Below are 23,337 nucleotides of genomic sequence, written 5' to 3'. Positions count from 1 at the left end.
TGGTAAGGTCACTGGCTGGGACCTGAACTCTCAGCCCGCATGGCCCAGTGACTCTGGTGGCCACAGGAAGCCCTCAGCAGAAGTCGGGCTGGAGGCCATTGGGTCTATGAGTCGGGCTGGTGAGTGTGACCGGTCTGGGCTGGCATGGCTAACAGCACGTCCACCCCTGGGTAAGGGAAGTGACTCTGGACACACTCACTTGAGCACGCGTCCTCTAGAACTTTTAGCCAACCCCAGGGTTCCTCAGAGGGTCGGCTTTTGCCGACAGACACAGTCTCTGGTGTCTGTGTGAATGGGATGGAAGGTTCTGGAAACCCCAGAACCACATCCTGGTCAGCAATGCACTGTCAGTGCTCAGCGTCTGTGACCCGGGCAGTCCTGGCAGCCGGGGCTGGGCATTCCGGGGACAAAGGCCCACTTGCTCCTCCTGGCCTGGAAACTGGCCTCACTGGTGATGGGTGGGGCGGGAGGGGAGGTAGGCAGAGCTGTACAGCATGGCCACCCTGGGAGAGAGGCTGTGGAGCAGATTGAGCTGACTGTCCCCTGATGGAAACCCCAACCCGATTAGGGCACTGTGGAGTGCCAGGAAGAAGTCAAAGGGTCCCGCCTGTCCCTTGGAACCCACGAGGCCCCTGCTCACTGGGCACAGGGACCTGGTGCACCCTCCAGTTGGCCCAGGGTGCAACCCTGCCAACCTGGGGCAAGATCTCTCTCTGCAGTGGGCGCTGACCACTGCACCACGTGGTAGGGAGCCCAGAGGAATCCCTGGCCTCCACCTGGACGTGATGATCAACCAAACTTCGAGACATTGCCAGCGCTTCCTCCGGGCTAAACCCACAGGTACAGAAGGGCTCACCTGGGGTGGGTTTGAGCCAGCCACAGAAGGACTGGCAGGGGGCCGTTGGGACCACCAGACCCCAAAGATCACCCCCCCCCTCTGAGCGCACTGCTTCATGTTCTTCCTTTCCCCATGTCACAGGTGTGGCTCTTCTGGCACAGCTCCTTGAGGGAAGCAAATGCCAGTGTCACTAACACCACTCTTACAATGCGCTGGTAAAAGTGGCTCGACACGCAATCTGAGAACAAGCCGGAGCCACGGACCTGCAGCCTCAGCGCGCTGAGTGGTCACAGCAAACTTAGTCTGGGGTGTGTGGCCAGGCTACATAACCGCGGCTGTGAACTTGAGGTCCCCTCCCTGGGCTGTTGCTCATGGTGCAAAATGCTATCACCCACCTTCCAGCCAGCGGGAGAAAGAAACAGAGCAGGCCACAGAACTGAGGGTGGCATCTCATGGGCGTCACTTGGTCACAAGGCCACAACCAACCGTGAGAGAGGCTGTGAAATGCAGTTTTATGGAGACAGCCCTCTGCTCTGTGACAAGTCCACAGCATCGAACCCTGGAAGTATTGCATACAGAGGGGCAATCAGCAGTCTCTATCACAGATGGGGAAACTAAGGCACAGAGTAGTTGAGTGGCTCCTCCAACGTCACAAAGCAAGACACCGCCCATAGAGCGCCAGGCATCCTGCCGGTGGATGAGGCCCGACCCTCGTCTGTGTGTCCTTTGGTTGCCTCTGCTGAGCTCGCTGGTTCCCAGGCTCCCCTGTCGAGGAGGATACTGGGATTTCTGCTTCTCAGGACTGATGAGTTTCCTTCTGCCCCTGAAACACAGCGCAGTTTCAACCCACAGTCCAGTGCTACTGGGTTTCTCAGGCAGAGCACAGGAGCCTCGTCCCCCGTCACGCCCAGCGGGGAGCCGCCGTGAAGCCCCTGACCTGTGCAATGTGCACAAGGGTCATCGTGATGAAATCCAGGGCTGGCTCCTGGTCACCTGTCCTCTGTCTCTGAGTTGTGCCCTGTTTTGTATTAGTCTTTCACCATCCAGATGGTGGGATTTCTGCAGAACGCAGAGGTTGATGCTATGGGGACGCCATTCGTTGGCCTCAGTAGAGAGCTGTGATTTTGCCTGCAGTGGGAGGTGACAGCTCAGGCTGGGGTAAACCAGCTCCAGTCTCCTGCTCTATTTTGCTCTAACTCACTGCCCTAGCTTCCTTTGCAGTGCAGAGGACAGATGAGATGTGAGGGGGCATCTGTCCTTCCAAGAACATGGTGGGAAGATTCTCTTCCTCCATGAAAAGGGCTCACTTTTTTCCCAAACCCACCACCCAATTATTTATGTCTTAAATTTCCTTAAGAAGGTAGTATTTGGGATGTGGCAGCCATCTTGTGACTGTGAGGAAACAGGCTGATGACAAAATACAAGCACGCAGGACGGTGGTCCAGACAGCCGATGGAGGCTGACGCTGGGTGACGTCATCGAGACACTTCCGTGGCCCTGCGCTGTCCACCTGCACACTGTCTGTCTGTGAGATGATGAGACGGCTGTGATGTTAACGCCCCACTGGTGGGGTGTCCTGAAGCAGCAGCCGCAGGTGTTCCTAACAGTGTGTCATCTTCTGGCCCAGGAGTTTCTACACCAAATCCCAGATGGCACATCACACCTTATGGCAGGAGTGACTGATTGTCCCCAGGAGCTGATGGCCAGCAGCCCAGTGGGTCTGCTGGGATCCTGTGCAGGATGGATTTGAGAAGCAAAGAGACACAGGTCTTTGGAGGAACATTCGACATTTAGTAAACAGGCCCAACATTTGCTTGTCATCGGGGAGTGGATTCCACTGAGAGGATGGGACCATGTCCCATCTGACCGTGAGGGCTCCACTGACTGGGCAGGCAGGTCAGGTGCCTGACACAGAGCAGCTCCTGACAAATGCTAATTCCTTCCCCTCCCCTAGAAGGGCTCAGGGCTGTTGATTGAATATTGCTTTTCAAGCCCTCCCTCCTCCCTTCTCCTCCTTCTTTTCTTCTTTAATTTAACAGTATAAAGCTTTAGGGCTAATCTGGACATGAGACCATGGTGAAGGGTGCCCACACAGGCCTCAGTTTCCCCATCTGTAAAAGACACACCAGATTGGAGACCTGGGCTCTCTCCGAGGCAGGGGTGGAGGGTCAGTATCTTGCAATTCTGGAGGCTTTGAGGGGGTGGAGGCCCTTGCGGGATGAGGTATATGTCACACTGGACACTTTGCATATTGGGAGACACTGCAAACCCCTTTCTGTCCTGGGGCCGGACAATAAGAAGCAAAAGTGTAGGGTGTCCAGTGCTAAGGAGAACTCCAGCACTTGCTACTGGCTCTGCCTGGAACTTGTCACCCGCTCTCCCAAAGCCTGTGCTTTTTCGCCCTCCAGACACTCTCTAGAGGGCCTGTCCCCTCCCCATAATCACACGTAGCCCTAAAGAAATGCTGCCTGTTTTCTTGTTTTCTGCCACTGTCTCCTCTTGCCTGTGCTCCCAGTGGAAGGGCTCTGCCTGGCTCCCTGCTGGGCCTCCAGCACCCAGGACAGAGCCTAGCACATAGTAGGTGCCTAGAAAGTATTTGCTCTAGGAATTCATGCAGGTGTCCCTCACTGCCACTGTGACTGAGCACAGGTTCAATATAAAGGTATCCTGCACTCTGGGACTTAGGTCTGACCTTCCTCAGCGCGTAACGAGGCCTGTCCTCCTGCGTAACAGCTGGCGAGGCTTCGTCTACTCCAAGCCAATGACAACTTTGTGGGGGGGCAGAGGTAGCGGAGTTGGCAGTGGGGCCTCATGCTGGAGAGCAGGGGTGCAGAGTGGGCCTTTGGGGCAAGTGGCTCCCTCTCTGCGCCTCAGTGTCCACATCTGTGACAGGGACACGGGCAAGACGCTCACCTCCTAGCAGGGCTTGAGGGTTGGCACACTGGCATTTGGGCTGAGTGTTCTCCATGGTAGGGCCATCCTGTGTGTCAGAGGGCACTGAGCAGTGTCCCTGGCTTCTACCCAGGAGATGCCAACAGCATCTTCCCAGTTACGACACCCAAATGTCCCCAGATATGGTCAAATGTGTCCTGGGGCAAAAATCACTCTAAGCCAAGCTCCATGACCACATGGGATCCTCCTGGTAGCAGAAGGGTATGGTCCGACCTGCACCAGGGGGGCTCAGAAAGCACAGCTGCTGAATGGCTTGGGGTCACCAGCCCTGCGCTCTCTGGCAGGTGGCCTTGGTCACTAACTGCAGCTCTCTGGGCCTCAGCTGCTTTGTCTGCAAAGTAGGAGAACACCAGCCTGGGAGGATGAGAGAGGAAGCCTGGAAGGGCTCGGACTGTGCCCAGCACACAGGAAGTGCTCAATAGGTAAGGATGAGGATGAGGAGGGCATAGCCTTTTTGGTCATAGAATACACATCTTTTCCTTTGCAAGGGCACGGGGGGCTGGACGTGCCCTGCGTCCGAAGAGGACATGCAGGCACAGCTGTCCCCACCCAGCAGGGAGCTATGGCTCAGTCTCTTGGCCCACTATAGGTCTTCTAATGATTAAGCTGGATGAGAGGTGATGAGGCTGGAAGGCCAGAAGTGACCAGGCCTGGCCTTGCTTGGCTTTGGTGACGTGATGGCCCCGGGACCATGGCCTTCTCAAGCCATAAACAGGGTGCTGAGCCCCAGGACAGGCAAGGCCTGGCCAAGGTCTGTGCCAATGGCCTCAAGCTTGAGTCACATAGGCGGGAAGGGTCGCCCTGCCACAGGGAAGGGGTGCCTGGGGGAACAGCCTCGTCCACAGGGCAACCTGTGCCTTCACCTCGCTCTGGTCCCCAGGTCTCTCTTCTCCCCCTTTCCAGACTCTTGCTTCTCATCTCTGCTTCATTGAGTGTCTGCTGTGTGCGAGGCTCTGCCAAAGCCCACCACCCCTAGCGTGAGAGAGGCTCTTCCCCTGACCAGGGAGGCAGGGCCCTGTTACCGTGACCCCCTCCACACACCCACACAGCCCAGGTAAGGACCCTCAGGTCACAGGTGAGCCATCAGGTCACTGAGCACAGCTAGGTCCCAGGCCAGACCTGGGGGCTCTGGAGCCCTGGTCCCCTCCCTCTGATCCCCACTCTCTTGCTCTCTGTCTCTCTCTCTGTTTCTGTGTCTTTTTCTCTCTCTCTCTGACTCCTCTGTCTCTATCTCTCTTCTGTGTGTGTGTGTTTATGTCTCTCTTTCTCTCTCTCTCTCTCTCTCTCTCTCTCTCTCTCTCTCTCTCCCCCCTGGCTTTCTCTGATCACCTTCCTATTTGTGTTAACCTCCTATCACCCCCTCTCCACCTCCTCATTCGTTCCCTCTCTGTCCCGCCTGGCCTGTTTCTCTCCTTCCTCCTCCTCTTCCCTCCTCTGCTGTCTCCCCGGACTGCCCCACCTCTGTCTCTTTGCAGTCAGCCCCTGTCCCAAAGCCAGCACATTTTGTCCCTGGTCAGAGCCTGACGTCAGGCGGGGCCTGGCAGGTGGCCAGGGACGCTGCCGGGCAGGCGGAGGGAGCTCGGCTTACCGGTCCCCATGGCAGTGGCTGCCTGCCCAGCCATGCTGCACAGCAGCATGGGGCTTTAGTCCTCCTGCCGGGCCCCAGCTGGCCCAGGCTGGACGGCACTTGATGGCTGCCTGGCCTGTGAGCCAGGAAGACTGCTTGCCTTTCCCTTCTCTCCCCAGATCCCCAGCCACAAAAACCACTGATCCCAGAGGGTGGACAGTGCAGCTCAGAGTCCCAGCTGTGTGGCTTTGGGCAAGTCACTCAACCTCTCTGAGCCTCGTCTGACTACAAAACAAGGCCATGGAGGTACCTGCAGTGAGGACCCCCCCCCCCCCACCAAACACACACTATCAGGTGGCCTTCAGTGAGCCCAGTTCCATCAACATCAAAAGCTCGGACCTCAAGGAGGGGCTGGTGTCACAGTGTCCAAGCTTGATGGCCATTAGTGGGCAGGGGTGTGCCCCAGAGGACAGCCAGGCAGAAGAAGGCCCCACCCAAAACCCAAACAGTGCCCTGCCGAGAACCCCTCAGCCAATCTCAGCCCCATCAGAGCCTCCATAAGTGGTTTAAAAAATGTAATATTTCTTGTTTGGTTTGTTTGTCCCCTACCCACCCCCAACAATTTTCAAGGCAATAGTTTCCCTGAAGGACATTTGAAGGGCACTGAGCTTCCAGATCTAACAAAACAACAGACTTGGGTGAAACCTAGCTGTGTGGCCTTGGGCTAGTGGTTTTGCCCTCCAGCCTCAGTCTCCCCACCTGTCAGGTGGGGCGAGGAGGAAGCAGAGCCATGCTTACTTACAGAGCACCAGGATGGGCTCTCTCCCACACTAGCCTGTTGCGTGCTGTGGCCCGTTCTTGTCTCTTTCATTCTTATTTTAAGGAAAGGAGAAGCAGAAAAGCACAAAGATGAAAACAAGAAGAAACACCCAGAAAGACTCACTCTAAGATGGCCACAGATTCAGCTTACCTCACATTTACTCTTGCCTGTTCTTTGTTTTCATGAAAATAAAACCTGGCTTGCAGTTTAATTTTAAAATGTCTTTGCTAGCTGAGCACTGGTGTCTCACGCCTGTAATCCTAGCTACTTGAGAGGCTGAGATTAGGAAGATCGAGGTTTGAGGCCAGCTCTGGCAAATAGTTTGGGGGACCCCATCTCCAAAATAACCAGGGCAAAATGGACTAGAGGTGTGGCTCAAGGGGTAGAGCGCCTGCTTTGCAAAGTGTGAAGCTCTGAGTTCAAACCCGAGTCCGACCAAGAAAAAAATGTCTGCAGTTTCTTATTATTCGTTATTTTCTCAATTATAAAGTACAACAGAATAAAAACTTAGACCCTACCATCAAAAGAGAGAGGAACAAAGAGAACGTGAAATCCCTGAACCCCGATGCCCCCTTCAGTGTTCTGGAATGCATCCTCACACTTTCTCATCACAGATGTCAGTGCACATTGTCACAGAGCCAGGTGTCCTTCCATCCTGCCGATCAAAGTGTGTGATGATATATTCATGTCCTGAGGTGACTATTGTCACTTTCCCTCCTGTGCAGTACGTTCCAGGAGGCAGGACAGCCACATCTGTGTGTCCCCTCCCAATGGCCTACAGGCACAAAGTAGGCCCACAATGAAGAGTTTCCGACTAAAGCAACGAATGCCTGCGTGCATTTTCAAAAGGGACCACGCCACACACAACGCTATCTATCGTGTGGTCTCTTCCTTTACTTCGCATATCTGTGCACCTCTGGGCAGCCAAGCGCCATATTTCACGCCCGCACGGAGACACCACAATAAACATCTTTTTGATATTGGCCAGAAGCAACTTCTGCCCCCAACCGGGAAGCTCTTTTTCAAACAGATCTGTTAACAAATTCCATCTGACCCACCCGGCTGCTGCCTCTGGCCGTTTACTTTCAGCTGGACACTTCCCTGGTTCCATGGGCCTTTTGTTTTCTGGGACAAGCCAAGATTTACTGCCTGAGCCTGACGTCCTGTGTTCCCAGAGAAGTGTAAGAGTGAAGAACTCAGCTTTCCACCCGTTTCCGCAGTTAAGGGCTCTGTGGATGCTCCGAGGTCAGGAAACTCCGTGCAACCCTTGTCTCCCTGGTGGCCTCCACGAATGGCACTGCCAAGCTCATTCCTACCGAAGGGACCTTGGCACTGGCTCCCCCCACCACGGCATAGAATATGCTTCCTGTGGATGTTTGCTGGGCTCGCTCCCTTACTACCTTAGGTCTCTGCTCAAATGTCACCTTTTCCCAATGGCTTCTCAGCCATCTTCCAAATTAGCCCTTCTAAGTCACTTACACAGTTCACTTTTCTCTTCCTTCCTTCCTTCCTTCCTTCCTTCCTTCCTTCCTTCCTTCCTTCCTTCCTCTCTCTTGCTCTCTCTTTCTTTCAGGGCCTACACCTTGAGCCACTCTACCAGCCCTTTTTTGTGATTTTTTTTTTAGATAGGGTCTCTTGAACTATTTGCCCAGGCTGGCTTTGAACCTCGATCCTCCTGATCTCTGTCTCCTGAGTAGTTAGGATTACAGGTGAGATTTGCTGGCGTCTGGCTACAGTTTTCTTTGCAAACGTTTACGGCCACTTGTGTAATACTGTGCTATTGGCTGCTTTGCACTATTTCATATTGGGGAATTTCGTCTTTATTGTCCCTCTCCCCCAGTGTGAAGCAGGGACGAGGTCTGCTCTCTGTCCCGTAGAATTTCGGCACCTAAAATTGGGTTTGGAGCTTCTAGGTGTTCAAGATGTAACTCCTGGCCACCAAGGTCTCTCTGACCATCATCTGTACACCCAAGACTTATCTCCTGAACACCTGCTGCATGCCAGGGCCTGGCCCGGTGCCGAGAGCTTGCCAGTGCTAAGGGAGACACGTGCACACCAGATAAGAAACGCCATCTGAACCAGTCAATGGCTTTAGGTGGGGCCCGGGGTCTGTGGACCAGGTCCCGGCTCTACTTTAGCTCTTGCAGAGCTGTGTGAACCACGAGGGTGTCCCAGATGGTCATGAGGTTCTCGTCCTCATGGCTGCCTTCTTGCCAGGTGGAGGGAAGTTAGCAGAGGGTACCCTTCTGCATCCCTGGCAGGCCCAGCTGGCTCTTTGCTGGGAGCTGACCTTTTTTTTTTTTTTTTTTTGTGGTATGGGGTTTGAACTCAGGACTTTCACCTGAGCCACTCCACCGGCTCTATTTCTGAGAAGGGTTTTTTTGAGATAGGGTCTCACAGAACTATTTGCCTGGGCTGGCTTTGAACTGCCATTCTCCTGATCTTTGCCTCCTGAATAGCTAGGATTACAGGTGTGAGCACCAGCACCTGGCTGTTTGCTGACCTTTGCCCCACTTTTTGCCTGCCCAGCACTTCCTACACCTGCTGGAGTTTTCTGTGTTCCCAGCCATCACTCCCCATGGGAGGAGAGCTCCCATTCCCAGAAAGCTCCCATTCCCAGCCTCCCTTGCGATGTGGTGCAGGAATGTGACTTGAGCTTTTCCACCAGACATCAGGGCAGCAGGCGTCCAACTGGAGGATGGCCCAGGAGTGGAGGCTGTGTGCTCCCAGGGGCACATGGAGGATCACTGTGGGGAGGGTACCCACATTGGCAGAGAGGCACACAGGCCAGTCCTCCACTGGACCCCAATCTGGTTCCCAGCTGTGTGACCTCCAGCCTGACCCTGTGTCCTCCGTGAAGTTCTATGAGTCACCCAACAACTCTTAATAAACTGTCCCTCTGTGTGAAGCAGCAGAGCAGAGGGTTCTGTCCCCTGCAGCTAAGACTCCTAACTGACAACTGGTCATTGTGGTTAGTGACTTCTCATTCATGAACTATTGAGAGGGCTAATGGAGCAGCTCAAGTGTAAAGAACCACCTAGCAAGTGTGAGGCCCTGAGTTCAAACCCCAGCACCACCAAAAATAAATAAGAAAGAAAGAACTATAGAGAAATGACAGTCTCGGGCTCATTTTTGGCCCTGGAGGAAATGAATGTTAGGTTCTTTACCTTGGTTCCAAAATGGGTCCTCACATCCCTTCCTTGCTGTGTGAGCACGTGTGTGCGATTGTGTGAGAGCTGAACTGCTCTGGAATGCAGGGGTGACAACGAGGATGATGGCTTTAAGACTGTTGACATTCTGTGACCCCCAGATCCATCTTCTGGGACTCTGTACTAAGGAAATAATCGCAACAGTGGTGCTGCACAAAGATGTCCCCAAAAGAATTAATAAGAGTATCGAGTGCTCAGAACTACCTACTGCTCAAGGAGCCAGGAACATTTAATTAGGTAAGGATCCCACCAGGAATGTCAGTGCAGAAAATATCAGCACAACACAGGGTTGGAGCCTTGTTTCAGTGTCAGAAAAGCCAAACTCACCAGGTCTCAAATAAAGTAGAAGATTGTTTCTCTCTCTCTCTCTCTCTCTCTCTCTCTCTCTCTCTCTCTCTTTTTCTCTCTCTCCTTCCTCCCCCTCTGCCCCCCATTTTGGAGATGGGGTTCTTGGGAACTATTTGTCCTGGCTGGCCTCGAACCTCAATCCTCCTGAGCTCAGCCTCCCAAGTAGCTAGGATTGCAGGCATAAGTCACTGGTGCCTAGTGATTGTTTCTCTCATTACGTACAAGGAGTATGGAGGTGGCCATCCAGGGATAGCCGGGGGCTTTGCAAATTCATCAGGAACTCACGTTGCTCCACCTTTGCCCAAGATGGCCACTACGATTCCGGCCATATCTGCATTCCAGCCATTGGGAGGATGGGAAGAGGAAGTAACTCCTCTCTAAGGACACCACTTGGAAGTTCTTTATATCCCACTGGCCAGACCTTGGTCACACAGACACACCAAGTGCAAGAGAGGCTGGGAAGTGTAGTTTTTTGGGATGGTCATATTCTGAGGAAAAGCCTGGGATTTCTATTATTAAGGAAAAGGAAGAGATGAGGCAGTTGGAGAGAAGCAGGTCTCTGGCACAAGAGGTGACAATTTAAAATACTGTCCACGAAGATTCTGTACTTACATGAAAAGGGTGACATAGTGCATATGAAGATGGCAAGATTTGAAACTGTGAATACACAGTGTGTGCAGCTTTTCACTGCAGTTTTATAACAGGAAAAATGAAATTTCCAAACAGAGAAGCTGCTTGGGGCAGAAGTGACAGAAAACTAGCTTTTGTGGGTGATCCACGAGGAACTTTCGTTTTTTCTTTCTGTTCTCTATTTTACAAATCTTCGAGAATTGGGTGCTTCTAACTTCCCAGAAGAAAGAGTCCCTGTGTGGATGGCACAATGCACTCAAGATACAATTCGTGCTGTGCAAGATCCGCCCTTTGACGTGCCAGGGCAGCCAGGCGGGCAAGGAACAGATGAAATGTCTCTGGGTGCAAACGGATCGTGAGCGGAAAGGAACTTAGAAAAGGTGGCTGGGAAAGTGGGCCCAGGACTGGCCACAGGTTTCGGTCACAGTCTGCGTCTGGATGATATGGGGCGGCCTCGGCCCACTGGAGGTGGTGTGTGCCAGGTGCGGCCTCCAGGTCCTGCACAAAGTAGCTCTAAGGCAGAGGTGCTCAGGCAGGACATTGTGCCTCCCAAGGAGACTCGGCAATGTCCGGAGGCCACTTTGGTTGTCACAAAGGGTGGGGTGAGGTGGGAGCTTGGCACTGGCTTAGGAAGCTCCTAAACACCAGCCCAGAACCCAGCCACAGGTGACGGTCTCCTCCCCTGCCAGTGGCCCCGAGGGGGAGAAGGAAGGCCTGTCCCAAGCATGCCACTGGGCGACTTCCCGGCTTGCTGTCCTCGCCTGCACTGGGGTGGCACGTGGCACCATGTCTTTGGACACGAGCAAGTGTTTCTGCAGAAGCTGCTGTGCATGCAGCGCTGCTCTGTCCTCCTATGCGCTGTGGCCTCCCGACACCACCCTGAGGTCTTTTCCCTCTGCTCCCAGGCCTGCAGCAGGACGCCCGGAACCTGCCTGTCCACACCCAGCCTAGAATGCGGTGGGCATCACGCTGAGCACCCCACATGATTCACTCACTCCATCCTCCTGGAACCCCATGAGGTAGGCACCACCAGCACCCCTGCATCAAAGGCGAAGGAGCAGCTGTGAGCAAGCCGGAGCCAGCACCCTCTGACCCCACAGCTCTCCATCAGAACCGCTGGGGAGCTGTGGAACACCTGGGTCCCCAAGAGTCCCAAGAGCCTCATCAGGTCCAATTGGTCCTGGAATCAAACAGACTTTGGCTTGAATCTTGCATCCTCCACCTCCTGGCTATGAGCTGGGGCGAGAGACTTTGTCCTCTGAAAAAAAAAGGTAGCACTACTCCTTGTCTCAGAGGAAGGCCGTGAGGGTCAGTGAAATGCCCTGCATCACAGGCTGCCACAGGTGCTTATTAAGTGTTGGCTCCTATTTTTATTTTTTGACAACTTGGACACCTTTGTGTATATTTATATATGTGTGTCTTTAAGTCCCTAATTCCAGCAGCTCAGGTATCCAACTATCCATCTGCCCACATTATCCATCCATCCATCCATCCATTCACCCATCTAACCATTATCCATCCACCCACCCATCAATCCGTCTACCCACCCATCCATCCATCCACCCATCCACCCATCCACCCATCCATCCATCCACCCATCAATCTGTACGTCCACCCATCCACCCATCCATTTATCCATCCACCCATCCATCCATCCATCCATCCATCCACCCATCCACCCATCCATCCATCCATTTACCCACCCGTCCATTCATCCATCCATCCATTCACCTGCCCATCCATCCATTATCTAGCCATCCCTTGACCACCCATCCATTCATCCATCCGTCCATCATGCATCCATCCACCCTTTTGTTCTTTCATTTACTTAAGACAATGACTCAGCTGGGTTTCAGCAGAGACTCTCCCCCTCCTGGAGGCACCAGTGTTGGGCGGGAGAATAGACTAGAAGAATGAGTGAAAAACATCTTATATAAAGTCACAGGCACACACTATTGGAAACATGGGCACCACGGGATGGCATGGGCTGGAGCTCCTCTTCCATGTGCCATCTTCCATTTGTCCTCAAACCCCTCTCCCAACCCCGCCCTGGGCCTTGAGGCAGAGCTGTACTGCCCAGCACAACCTCAGAAGCCCAAGCGTGTCAAAGCAGATGCAAAAAACACGCTTGTCAGCCTCTCTTGTGTGTCAGCCTGGTGTTCCAGATGGTTAAGGACATGTCTGTTGCCTTAGTGTCCCCAAAGCCCGGGTGTGGCATGTGACAGTCATTGGCAAATATGTGCCAACTAAACAAAATGATCCTTGAACCTGTTCTCTCTGCCTTGGTCCATGTGGACTTTTGTCCCTCTCGCCAGGACAGGGTGAGGACCTGCCTCCTTTGCCTTTGTCCCCAGGGTCTGGGAGTGCTGGACTCCTAGGAGGTCCCACAAAGCATGTAGAGTGCAAGAGTGAGCCAGCCCTTCCTACTGTCCCTCTTCCTGTCTCTCCATGAGACGGGGGTCTGTGAGGTCAAGTCCAAGTCTCAATTGTGTCCGTTCCTGTGGGGCCGTCCAGGGCGCGGCGCTGAGGAAGGTTTAGCAGGTGTTTGTTGGATGGGTAGGGGGTGAATGGGGAGTAGATGCGAGGGAGATGGATGGGTGGGGGTGGGTGGGTGATGTGCGCGTGGACGGATCACTGGCCAGTGGCGGAAGGTTGGGTAAAGTGAAGAACGGGATGGGGGTGCATGCGGGTGGCTGTGTGGAGGAACACTGCTCCCCGTTCCACACGCACAGCCAGTGCTTCAGAGGAGTCACAAAGTAGGTCAGACAAGGCCAGAGGTGACTCAGCCAGACTTTCGATGTGAGAGCCATTCAGGAGAGAAAAAGAGAAGGAAGGGACCCCGCGCCCTTGATCTGCACCACAGCTGTCCAGTGGAGGGGCAGTGCATGGAGAATCCTGGCAGGCATGTGTGTGGGGAGGGTCTGCCATGATGGTGACAATGGGGTCCATGGGTGGGAAAGTGACCACAGGAGCTTCTGGAGGAGGTAGGCCTGGCCCAGCCCCAGGGAGGAGGAGGGGTGGCTCAGTCCGCCCCTCCCAGGTCCCCAGGCCCCTCTTTCCAATTCCTCAGAGCAGGAAGGTCAGATGCAGGAGCCCCAGGACGCCCCTCCCCCGGGCCAGCCTGGACTGGGCAGCTGTCTATGGAACCTTGGAGACCGTCCCACAGTGACCAAGGTCCATTGGTGACATTGAAGTTGTTTGTGCAAATGTCCTCCGTTTTTCTAGACGGTGTTGCTCATAGAAGAAAACAAGTCATGACATGACTGATGGCCGGGTGGCCTGGGACTGGACGTCCACAGTGCCCTGAGGCACTGCATCGGGTGGGGGTGGGGCACAGAGGTTGGGACGTGTTGGGGGCCAGATCCGGCACAGCCTGTCTGCTTAGATGTGGGGTTCCACTTGGGGAGCATTTGGCCTGCACTTAAATGGTTAAAAATCTGTTTGACAGCCTCTGATCGCACTTGCTCATTCATTCAGCCAACATCTGAGCACCCACTCTGTGCCCAGTGCTGTTCCAGCATGGGGGGACGTGGGGAATTTAACAGGCATAATTCTGTTCTGCCTCCTTCCTGGGACCAGAGGGCACACATACCCCGAGCCAAACTCTCGCACCGCAGGGCCAGGGAGGAGAGCTGCTCTGGGGAGCAACCCACATCCCTCTACCAGCTGGTATTTACCAAGTACCTACTACTGTGCCAGTCACTGTACTGGGTGTAGGGTGCCCAAAGCAAAGAGGTCCAGGCCTTGCCCTCGAGCTGACAGTCCAGTGGAAGAGACAAACCCACAAGTGAACCACAAGGGCAGAGAAAACAAGGAGAGCTTCCTGGAGGAAGAAGCATGAACAGGAGCTGGTGAGGGACCATGGGTGGAGATGAGGGATGTCTGTGGGGTTCTCTCTCTCTTTCTCCATCTCTGCCTCTTTCTTTCTCTTTGTCTCTCTGCCTCTTTCCTCTTTCTGTCTCTTGCATCTGGCGTCTGTCTGTACTTCTCTGTCAGCATCACACAGCCTCTCTGGTCCCCTCTCACTCTTGGACTCTCAGCGTCTCGTTCTCTGGCTTTTCTCTGCTTGGCTGGCCGCCTTGGCGAGATGTCAGTGAGAGACAAGGATACTGGGAAAAACCTCTCGGAAAGCGAGGTCAGGGGCTCAAGGTCAGCTGTGCCCAGGGACAGGCGATGACCGAATGTTCTGTTTTGGAAAGACGGCCGTGGTCAGGGGCGAAGGTGGCTGACCACGAAACCTGATAACCTGGCCAGACTCCTCCGGCCTGTGGCCTGTATCCTGGTGGAGGCCACACAGGATTTTCCCAGAGGGATCAGAGAAGGGAAAATGGCCAACGGCCAGACAGGAAGGAAGGAAGGGCTCTGAGTGGCTCTTGGGAGAGAAAAGCCCGCTGTCTGCACGCCCCTCGAAGCTCTCACAACTTAGCGAGGCACTAAGGTGTGTTGGGCACTGAGGTGAGAGCCAGCTGGCCTGAGTGGCCCCTGGCCGTGACCTTGCACAAAGCCCTCTTCTTTCTTTACACGTGAGCGTGCATGACACAGACACAGAACGTGCTCCCCGTTAGTGACTTCTGGTTTGTGTCTTTTTGCAGTGCTGGGGATTGAACCCGGGGCCTTGGCCACGTGGGGCAGGCATGCTACCTCTGAGCTACACCTCCAGCCCCCTGGGCTCTGCTATTCCTTCCGTGCGAATGAAGCCTGCGGCTGACTGAAGAGGCACAGGGAGTCAAGCTTTGAGCCTGCCACCCCCGCCAGCTCTGTGACCTGGGCTCGGTCTTCTACCCTCTCTGAGCATCTCTCTTCTTACCTGTTGGGTGAAGGTGGTCTGGTACTCACTGGGGCGCTTCCTGCCAGGACAGCGGGGCAGAGATGGATGTGCCTCCTTGGCACTGATCTATAGGAGGATGGTGGTCCCCACCAGCCTGGGCATAAAGCCAGACCCTAACCCCAAAATAACCAAAGCAAAAAGGGGCTGGGGTGTGGTTCAAATGACAGCGCCCGCCTTGCAAGCACAAGACCTCAAGTTCAAACCCCAGAAGCAACGTAGCCACTGAACCCCAGAGCACCCCAAGGTAGGTGACAGGCACAGGAAGTGTGGAAGAGAGGACACGCGGTGGTCTGGAGCCCCCAGGACCTTGGGCTCTTGTGTCCAAGTTGTGACTGGACACAGCCCTTCCCATTTTGAGCCCACCTCATCATCAGCCCGGGCATGATGGTCGTTGTGCCTCCCAGCCCCAGGTGATGTGCAGAACAGAGAGAGTGGGTACAGCATGAGACAGGGACAGGGACTCGGGAAACAGCCGTCCCTGTCCCCACCCGAGCCCTCGAGCCCGCTGTGGCTCCTCACAGAAGCTGTAGCCACCAAGCACATGAGGATCCCATCCCCTCTGCCACCACTAGCTGCGTGAGCCCAGACCTAGACTTAATGTGTCACATCACGTGACAAAAGACAGGGTCACCAGGTACAAGGTGACACATGTCCTGGTCCTCAGGAATCCTCGGAGGAGGGGGTCTGGCCAATGGCAAGGTGTGTGGGAGCAAGGCCAGCTGAGGTAACGCTGGCCTTTGCCAACCTCGCTTGGGCTGGAGGGGCTGCACGGCACCTCCACAGGAGCCACGCAGAAGGCAGAAAAGCTCCATCCCTCCAGGAGCTCCAACGGCCTTTGCGGCCCCCTCCTGTCTTTGTTTCTGGCACATCTGGTTCAGCAGTGTGTTTTGTCTGCTCTGCCTTCAGGACAGACCGAGTCTGAGACCAAGGACTCCCCACCTGCCTGCCCCTGTGGCCACCGCTGGGCCTGTTCTTCGTTATCTTTCACCTGGACCATCACAGACTCCTCCTTCCCGACTGTTCCCCCACCACCTCCAACAGTGCATTCTCCGCACACAGCCAGAGGGATTCTTTCAGATACAAGTAGAGCCATGCCCTCTGCTTAGAGCTTTCTATGGCTCCCATTGACCTCAGAAACTTCCAGGTCTTTCCGATGGTGCACAAGGCTCTGCACCCTCTGCCCCCACTTCTCTGATGTCACTTCCTCCATGCTGCCCCTCCCTCCCTCACACCACTTCCGCCACACTGGCCTCTTCCCTCTCATTGTCCCATATGCCAGGCACAATTCAGCCTCAGGGCTTTTGCACTTGCTGTTTCCTTTTCTGGGAATGCTCTTTTCTCTCAGAAACGCCCCTGGTTTTCATGTCTTAACCCAAACACTGCCCACACCCACCATGTCAGGTTTGTCCCTCTCCAGTGCCCTCCACCCCTGCCCCTGGGTCGTTTTTCTCCTTAGCATATATTACAGTCTGAAGCAGGGCCTATTTCTTCCCCAGCTCCATGTGTCACAACGGCAGGGGGCTCGCTCTGCTCACTGCTTGCTGCCTCCCGCTGCGCTGGACGATGGTACCTGTGGGTTGCATGTGTTGCCTTGGGTGTGAATGTCCCCACGGTGATGGGAGAGGTGGGTGCTGGAGGCCCTGCCCTGGGTAGCTAGGCTGGGTGAGAGGGGACCAGGGACAGAGGTGTTTCTGGGTGGAGCAGCCAGAGTGGGGTAGGGGTGAGAGAGAGAGTTGGGGACTGCCTGGTTTCCTGTAAGATAGTGCTGGCCCCCTAGGTGGGATTTGGGACAAGCCAGCAGGAGCCACTCTTAGCACTGGCAAAGGCCTCGTTCCCGGGGTTCTGCCAGACACGACTGAACATGGAGCCTTGGCTTCTTCACGCGTTGCATCATGGACTGAACACTGCACTGCCACTGACTAAGCAGGACACTTTTAGCCAGGGACTTTGCTCCCCAGACTCAGTTTCCCCATCTGGAGTGGTATCCCTCTCCCCCCGCCCAGGCCATTGCTCAGCCCCTTGAGCTTGTGACTGAAGCACCCAGTACCCAGTGGGTGCTCGGTCAGGGCTGCTCCTGCCTAGTCTAGTCCCCGGCTGGCTGTCCCCCAGAGGACTGTGCCCAGCTGTTATTTTTAAACATGGCTCCAGAGGACTGGGCTGCGCTCTGGAGCCGAGGACTTGGGGAGACCACAGCTCACCCCACGTCCCTGCACCCACTCCTGCCCACTACCCACATGCAAAGACCCGTCATTGCCACCTGAGCTTGCTGCTAAACTCAGCACCGACCCTTCCCAGGCTGGGGACGGGGCTATGGCCGGCTCCCCACCCACCCCGAGCTGCTGGTGGCCCTCAGTTGCCGGCCCAGCCAGCCTGTGCTCAGTGTGTCAACAACCCCTGGGACCTGTAGCTGATCCGCCTGTGGTATTTTTAAACCTGACCCTGGCCAGGCTTCTGTCACTTTCCAGTGGGCCTGCATGGAGTGTGCACCCAGCCTTTGGGTGGCAAGGGTTGAGGTTCACTGCACAACAAACAGCCCATGGAATTCTGGGAGCTGCAGGCCCACTTCATGCTGGGATCCCTAGCAGGGGAGGAGGCCCTGGGGCCCAGCCCCTGGCACCTGCCCTGGGATAGGGGAGGTTCCTAGTCTGTGGGAGACTGTGACAGCTGCTGCAGGGGGACAAGGTGTCATGACAGCCAGTGTCTGCAATGAGCAAAGGGGAGGGGGCCAGTGTGAGACTCCAGGAAGGGGTGGAGACTGTGGCCAATGATGAGCTCTTGCTTTCTGCCCAGAGAAGCTGCAAACCTAGATTTGTATATTTGAGATTTTGTGCAAAAAATTCTTGACTTTTAAATGTTAGCAATGATTTTTTTTTAAAGACAGGATCCTGCTATGTAGCCCAGGCTGGCCTCAGCATCCTGAGTACTGGGATTATAGGAGTGTGTCATAGTACTCAGCTTAAAAATGCTGGCAATGAATTTTTTTTTTTTTTTTTTTTTTAGTGTTAAAAACATTTTGAAAGCCACATGAAGCCCGTTTGTGGCCTGGACTCAGCCCACAGAGTCATGGTGATTGATCCATCCAGTAAACACATGCACCGTAGAAACCCAATGTGGCTGAGCACCTGCTTCTACTGTACTGGGCTGCAGGGAGCCGGCAGGGAGCGGGTTTCCGGGGAGGCCCGGCCTGGCTTGTCTGTATCCAGGACACTGCTGCAAGCCAGTTGTGACACTAAGCCATCTGAACTTAAAGACATCCTCCTAAAACCCAGGGGACCACTGCCCTCCATGGGTCACCTTCTAATTCACCATCTTCCTGTTGTCAGTTGTGTTGTGCCAGCCCCCAGGTTCCATGGTGGGACAGCATGGAACAGGTTTCCTCACTGTGCCCACAGTGAGACCCCCCTGGGGCCAGAACAGTGACCACTGTGGGAGTATTTATACCATGGACATCAGAGAGCGTAAAAATCAGGGCTCCCCTGGCCAAGAACCAGCTGTCAAGTGTTTAGCAGCAAACCAGATAAAAAGAAATGTGAAGCCAGGCGCTGGTGGCTCATGCCTGTAATCCTACTTGAGATCAGGAGGATCAAGGTTCAAGGCCAGCCTGAGCAAATAGTTTGAGAGACCCCATCTCCAAAAGAACCAGAGCAAAATGGACTGGAGGTATGGCTCAAGTGGTAACCTGCTTTGCAAGTGCAAAGCCCTGTGTTCAAACCCCAGTCCCACCAAAAACAAACATGAGAATAAATAGTCAATAAACCAGAAAGCAACACTTATAATGAGGGAGAAGGAAGCAGAGAGGAGGAGCTGGCCAAGGATGGGCAGGCGGTGGAAGGCTTCTCGGAGGAGGGGTCAAGAGAGGAGAGACTCCAGTGGAGTGAGGGGGGAAGGCAGACAGTCACCTGGTAGGAAATTCAAGCAGAGGACGCTGTGAGTTTCTGCCTGGAGGCAGAGTAAGGTAGGGTGGGTAGGGATGAGGTTGGGCAGATGGCAAGGGTCAGATCATATGAGGTCTTACAAGCTATGGTAAGAAGGATTTTTATTTTAAGAGGGGTGGGGAGTCTTGCAGGATTTTGAGCAGGGTTGTGAAATGACTTGATTTGTCTTTTATTTTTGGTGGTTTTGAACTCAGGTTTTGAACTTATGCTTGCTAGGCAGACACTACCACTTTTACTCCACCAGCCCTTGATTTGCCTTTTAAAACGTTTCCTCTGACTGTGGGGATGCAGTGGCAGCAAAGCTGGAAGCTGTGACAGCAGGGAAGATGAACTGAATGTCACAGTTCAGGTAGGTGAGAATGGTGGCACCTGCCCTGTGGTGGTGGCTGTGAAACCGGGGACAAGGACATACAATTATCCCCATATTCACAGTGGCTCCAGGACCACCCGGGGTCCGAGCATCCTCAGAGGTGAAGCATATCCGGGAACCTCTGCTCATCCTCCACACGCTTGAAATCACCTGTCAGACTTAGGACGCCTGGCATGGTGTGGCAGCTACTGTGTGCATTTAGGGAACAACCCAGGAAAAAGTCTGTGCATGTTCAGATCAGATGCAATTCTTTTTCTGAATTTTCCATCCGAGGTCGGCTGAATCCACGGAGGAGGAACAGTGGATGCACATGGAGGTGTCCGGTCAACAGGACTCGTGCTGGACAGCAGGCGTCCCAGCAAAATCCCAGCCCCAGCCTGGCCTGAGCGCCTGCAGGGTCTGCACTGCTTCCCGATGGGCGGGGTGGGGCCAGGTAGGATTTTAGGAAGGAAATGAAGGGAGTGTGTGACACCCACGGAAGCATCAACCAGGTGGCACTGTGGTCCCCAGCAAAGGCTGTTCTGGAATCAACAGCTCTTGTGGCAAATGAGGAGGAAGGTGTGGGTGGGTAGGAGGTGTGCTGGAGGAGGGGCTAGGACCTTCAAAGGTCATTTGGCAGGGAAGGACGGAGGACAAGCATCCCTGGGCAGAGGCCTGGGGCAGGGAAAAACACGTTCTTTTTGGGGGAGGATGGTCTTTTTCTTTTTTGGGGCTGGGGCTTGAACCTCTCATGCTAACACAAACTCTACCACTGAGTTCTGCCCTCAGCCCAGGAGGATGGCTAGCTTTTTCAGTTTTGTTTCGTTTTGTTTTGTTTCGCGGGTCTGGGGTTTGAACTCAGGGCTTCACACTTGCAAAGCAGGCACTCTACTGCTTGAGCCACACCTCCAGTCCATTGTGCTCTGGTTATTTTGGAGATGGGGTCTTGTGAACTATTTGCCTGGGCTGGCTTTGAACTACGATCCTCCCAATCTCAGCCTTCCAAGTAGTTGAATAACAGGCATGAGTCATGGGTGCACGGTTCAAGGATGGACTTTTTGGCAGGAACCCATGGGTAGGAATGGAGGCTGGGAGGCAGAAGGGCAGATCTCAAAAGGCTGCTATCTTCCCCTAAGGAGGCTGCATGTACCCTTGGTCCACCAGGGACTTGTGAGCAGGTGCAGACCACGAAGGGCACGTTAGCAGAGAAGCACTGCACGACTTGTGGCCTTCGGAGCCCTGCCCACCGCCCCCCCCACCCCCAGTGTGACCTACAGCACACACAGGCAATTAGCCCTGAGGGGAGGGAGGAGGATCGCGGGAAATTCTGCGTCCCTTGCTTGCTCTCTGGATTCCTATCACCAGGACAGCCCAGGAAGGAGGCTACTTCCTGGGCCGAGGGTGGCCGAGGGTGACCGAGGTGAGCCTGGTGTGGTACGGGCTTGAGTGTTTACAGGGCCTAAAGCCAGTTCTCTCGGGAGGGGCTGCGAGAGCATTCTCTCTGACCCGGCCCTGGGACAAGCGGCCGCCCTATCCCAGTTTTGGAACTGAGTTCAAAGGCAAATTCCTCTGCCACGGTGGAATCAGGGCAAGTCAGACCTCTTTCCAAACCTCAGTGTTCTCATCCGTGCAAAGGGACAATATAGCACTCACAGGGATGTCACTCAGCTCCCTCCTGGAACTCCTGGGGCTGAAGTGAGATTGAAACATATCCATCACTGAGCCCAATGCCCAATGCATGCTAAACTTCCAATAAATGTCATCTGTCAACCATTATTTGCCAGGCGTCTATTAATTATTGGGCACTTGCCGGGTGCCAGGCTTTGAGCCACATGTTCTAATTTAAGCTCTGTCCTCTCCCTGCTAGCTGGGAGTATTGTCACCTCCATTTTACAGGCAGGGAAACTGAGTCTCCACAGTTGATGTGGCTGGTCCAAGGTAAAACACGGCTGGGGTTTGAACCCAGGTCTCGAGATCTATTCCTGTCTTCATTCTGGGTTCTACCTGCCTACAAATGGACTCAGGCTCCAGAATTTTGGGGAACAGCTGTCTATGGGAACCCTCACATCTGTCCATACCAGTGGGGACCCTTGCCTTTCCTGGAGCTGGTCAGCTGGGATGCACCCTTGACCTGGGGCACAGATGGGACCCAATGGTGCAGCAGGGAGTCCAGCCGGGTACCAAGTCCCATCAATAAACGAGCCCGAAATAGCTCACTGGGCCCCGCCAGGGAGGAAGGCCAGGACGTCCTGTTCCCGTCGACTCTGGCCAGAGTGACCGTGCACTTCGCCTTCCCGGTCTGCGGCTGGAGGGAGGGCAGGGCTCACGCTGCCTGAGACCTCGTGGGAATGAAGTGGGCTCCCAAGCACCAGCCGTGACCCTGGCACTGAGGAGTTCCCGGCTCGCGGCAGGTGTGGCTTCGAGTCCCAGATTGAACGGTTCCCAGCTGAGTGACTTCACAAAGCCATTTCCTTCTCTGAGCCTTGGCTTTCTCACCTGGAAAACAAGGATAAGCGTTTCACAAGGCAATGGCTGTGGCTGGGTTCATGTACACAGGACAGCTTGCAAACCTGTGGTTTATTACCTGCTCCTCCCCTTCCCGCCCCTGAAATGTGAGCCCCACCAGGGAGGCCAGGGACACTGCCCTGTGTTTACAGATGAACCTCCAGACCCCTGGGTCATGAGAGGCTACAGTGGTGTTTGTCGAATGAATGAATGGATGAGAAATCCGGGCACATAGCAAGAGCTCAGAGTCCTCAGTAATTCCTACCTTCATCTTCCTGTGCATTTGAAGAAGATGAGCTGGAGTGTGAATGTGGCCAAGTGGCACTGGCAAGATGAGGAGGGAGCTCAAGTGGTCGAGGGGGACACCAAAGGCCAGGAGGACCTCGGGGGCCCATGCTGGGCAGGTGGCCGGCAATCGGGGGGAGGGGACAGGAGACATTGGTCTGGAGCTCAGATGTCTGCAGGCCTGCTCTCATTGGACCCCTGTGGGGTGGTCCTGTGAACAGATGGGGACTCGGTGCCTCCTGCATGAGAGGGATTGATGGAAGGACAGAAGTGACTGGCCGATGACCCTACACAGCTCATTCAGTCTCAGCAGTAGAGCCCACTGATCCTGTACCCAATGGTCCCACAGCCTCGAGAAGTGGTGACATTTTGTGTGTGGACATGCTTGGTCATCGGGATGCCAGACACATGTGCTGCCCTCTTCCCACTTTCCAAAGAAAACACCAAGGCCCAGAGAGACCATGCAGTTTGCCCAAGGTCACTCTGGGTGTGTCCCCTGCTCCCCACACTGACCTTGTGACCACGTCCAGGGCTCCAAGCCACCAGCTCCCTCTCTCCCAGGCCTCCCCGGGCTGGCCCTGCAGGGCACACTCTGCCCAGCCTTTTGCTAGGTCAGTGTCACCCATCCTTGGGCCTCTGCTTAGCCAACCCCTCCTCAGACTGCCGTGCCCACCTGTGGCTCCTGCTGTCCCTCACTGGCTGCGACAGCCTGTATTCTCTGACACCATTATCTCGGGAACAGGAGATGGGTCCTCAGCACAGAGTGGGCACACTGGCAAAAGTTTCTAGAACAAACTCTATCCACAGGCCCAGCTGCGCACCCAGAACCATGACCTCAGGTCTAAGACTGCAGCTGGGACAGTGGCAGGTAGAGGGGAGGCTATGGTCACTGAGTCTCTAGCCAAGCTCCCCGGGCCCTCGGTGCTGTTCTTGCCCGATCACACGTGTGGCTGTGCTTCCCAGTGGTTAGTGCTCAGGCTCTGGGGCTTCGTGACATGAATTCAAACTTCAGCTTAGCCCCCACCCTTCCCAGGGACCCTGAGCAAGTGACTTTACCTCTAGGCCTCAGTT

At 54.8% G+C, this 23,337-nt stretch overlaps 1 long non-coding RNA gene across 5 annotated transcripts; it reads left to right on the top strand.

Moving 5' to 3' along the window:
• The first annotated feature begins 497 nt into the window (after positions 1 to 497).
• LOC141423427 (uncharacterized) lies at positions 498 to 21,252 on the top strand. Of its 5 annotated transcripts, XR_012448298.1 has the most exons (8): positions 498 to 840; positions 980 to 4,212; positions 4,694 to 4,844; positions 5,537 to 5,663; positions 11,270 to 11,383; positions 14,957 to 19,147; positions 19,344 to 19,476; positions 19,771 to 21,252. It is a non-coding gene; the product is annotated as an uncharacterized lncRNA (long non-coding RNA). The 5 variants fall into 5 exon arrangements; XR_012448302.1 differs by lacking the exons at positions 4,694 to 4,844; positions 5,537 to 5,663 and having other exon boundaries at positions 14,957 to 16,816; positions 19,372 to 19,476; XR_012448301.1 differs by lacking the exons at positions 4,694 to 4,844; positions 5,537 to 5,663 and having other exon boundaries at positions 14,957 to 16,816; positions 19,348 to 19,476.
• Positions 21,253 to 23,337: the final 2,085 nt, after the last annotated feature.

The sequence above is a fragment of the Castor canadensis genome, chromosome 5, assembly GCF_047511655.1.
Source record: "Castor canadensis chromosome 5, mCasCan1.hap1v2, whole genome shotgun sequence".
Lineage (NCBI taxonomy): Eukaryota > Metazoa > Chordata > Mammalia > Rodentia > Castoridae > Castor > Castor canadensis.
The sequence above is the reverse complement of the archived record's forward strand: the minus strand, read 5'-3'. Positions and strand labels throughout refer to the sequence as shown.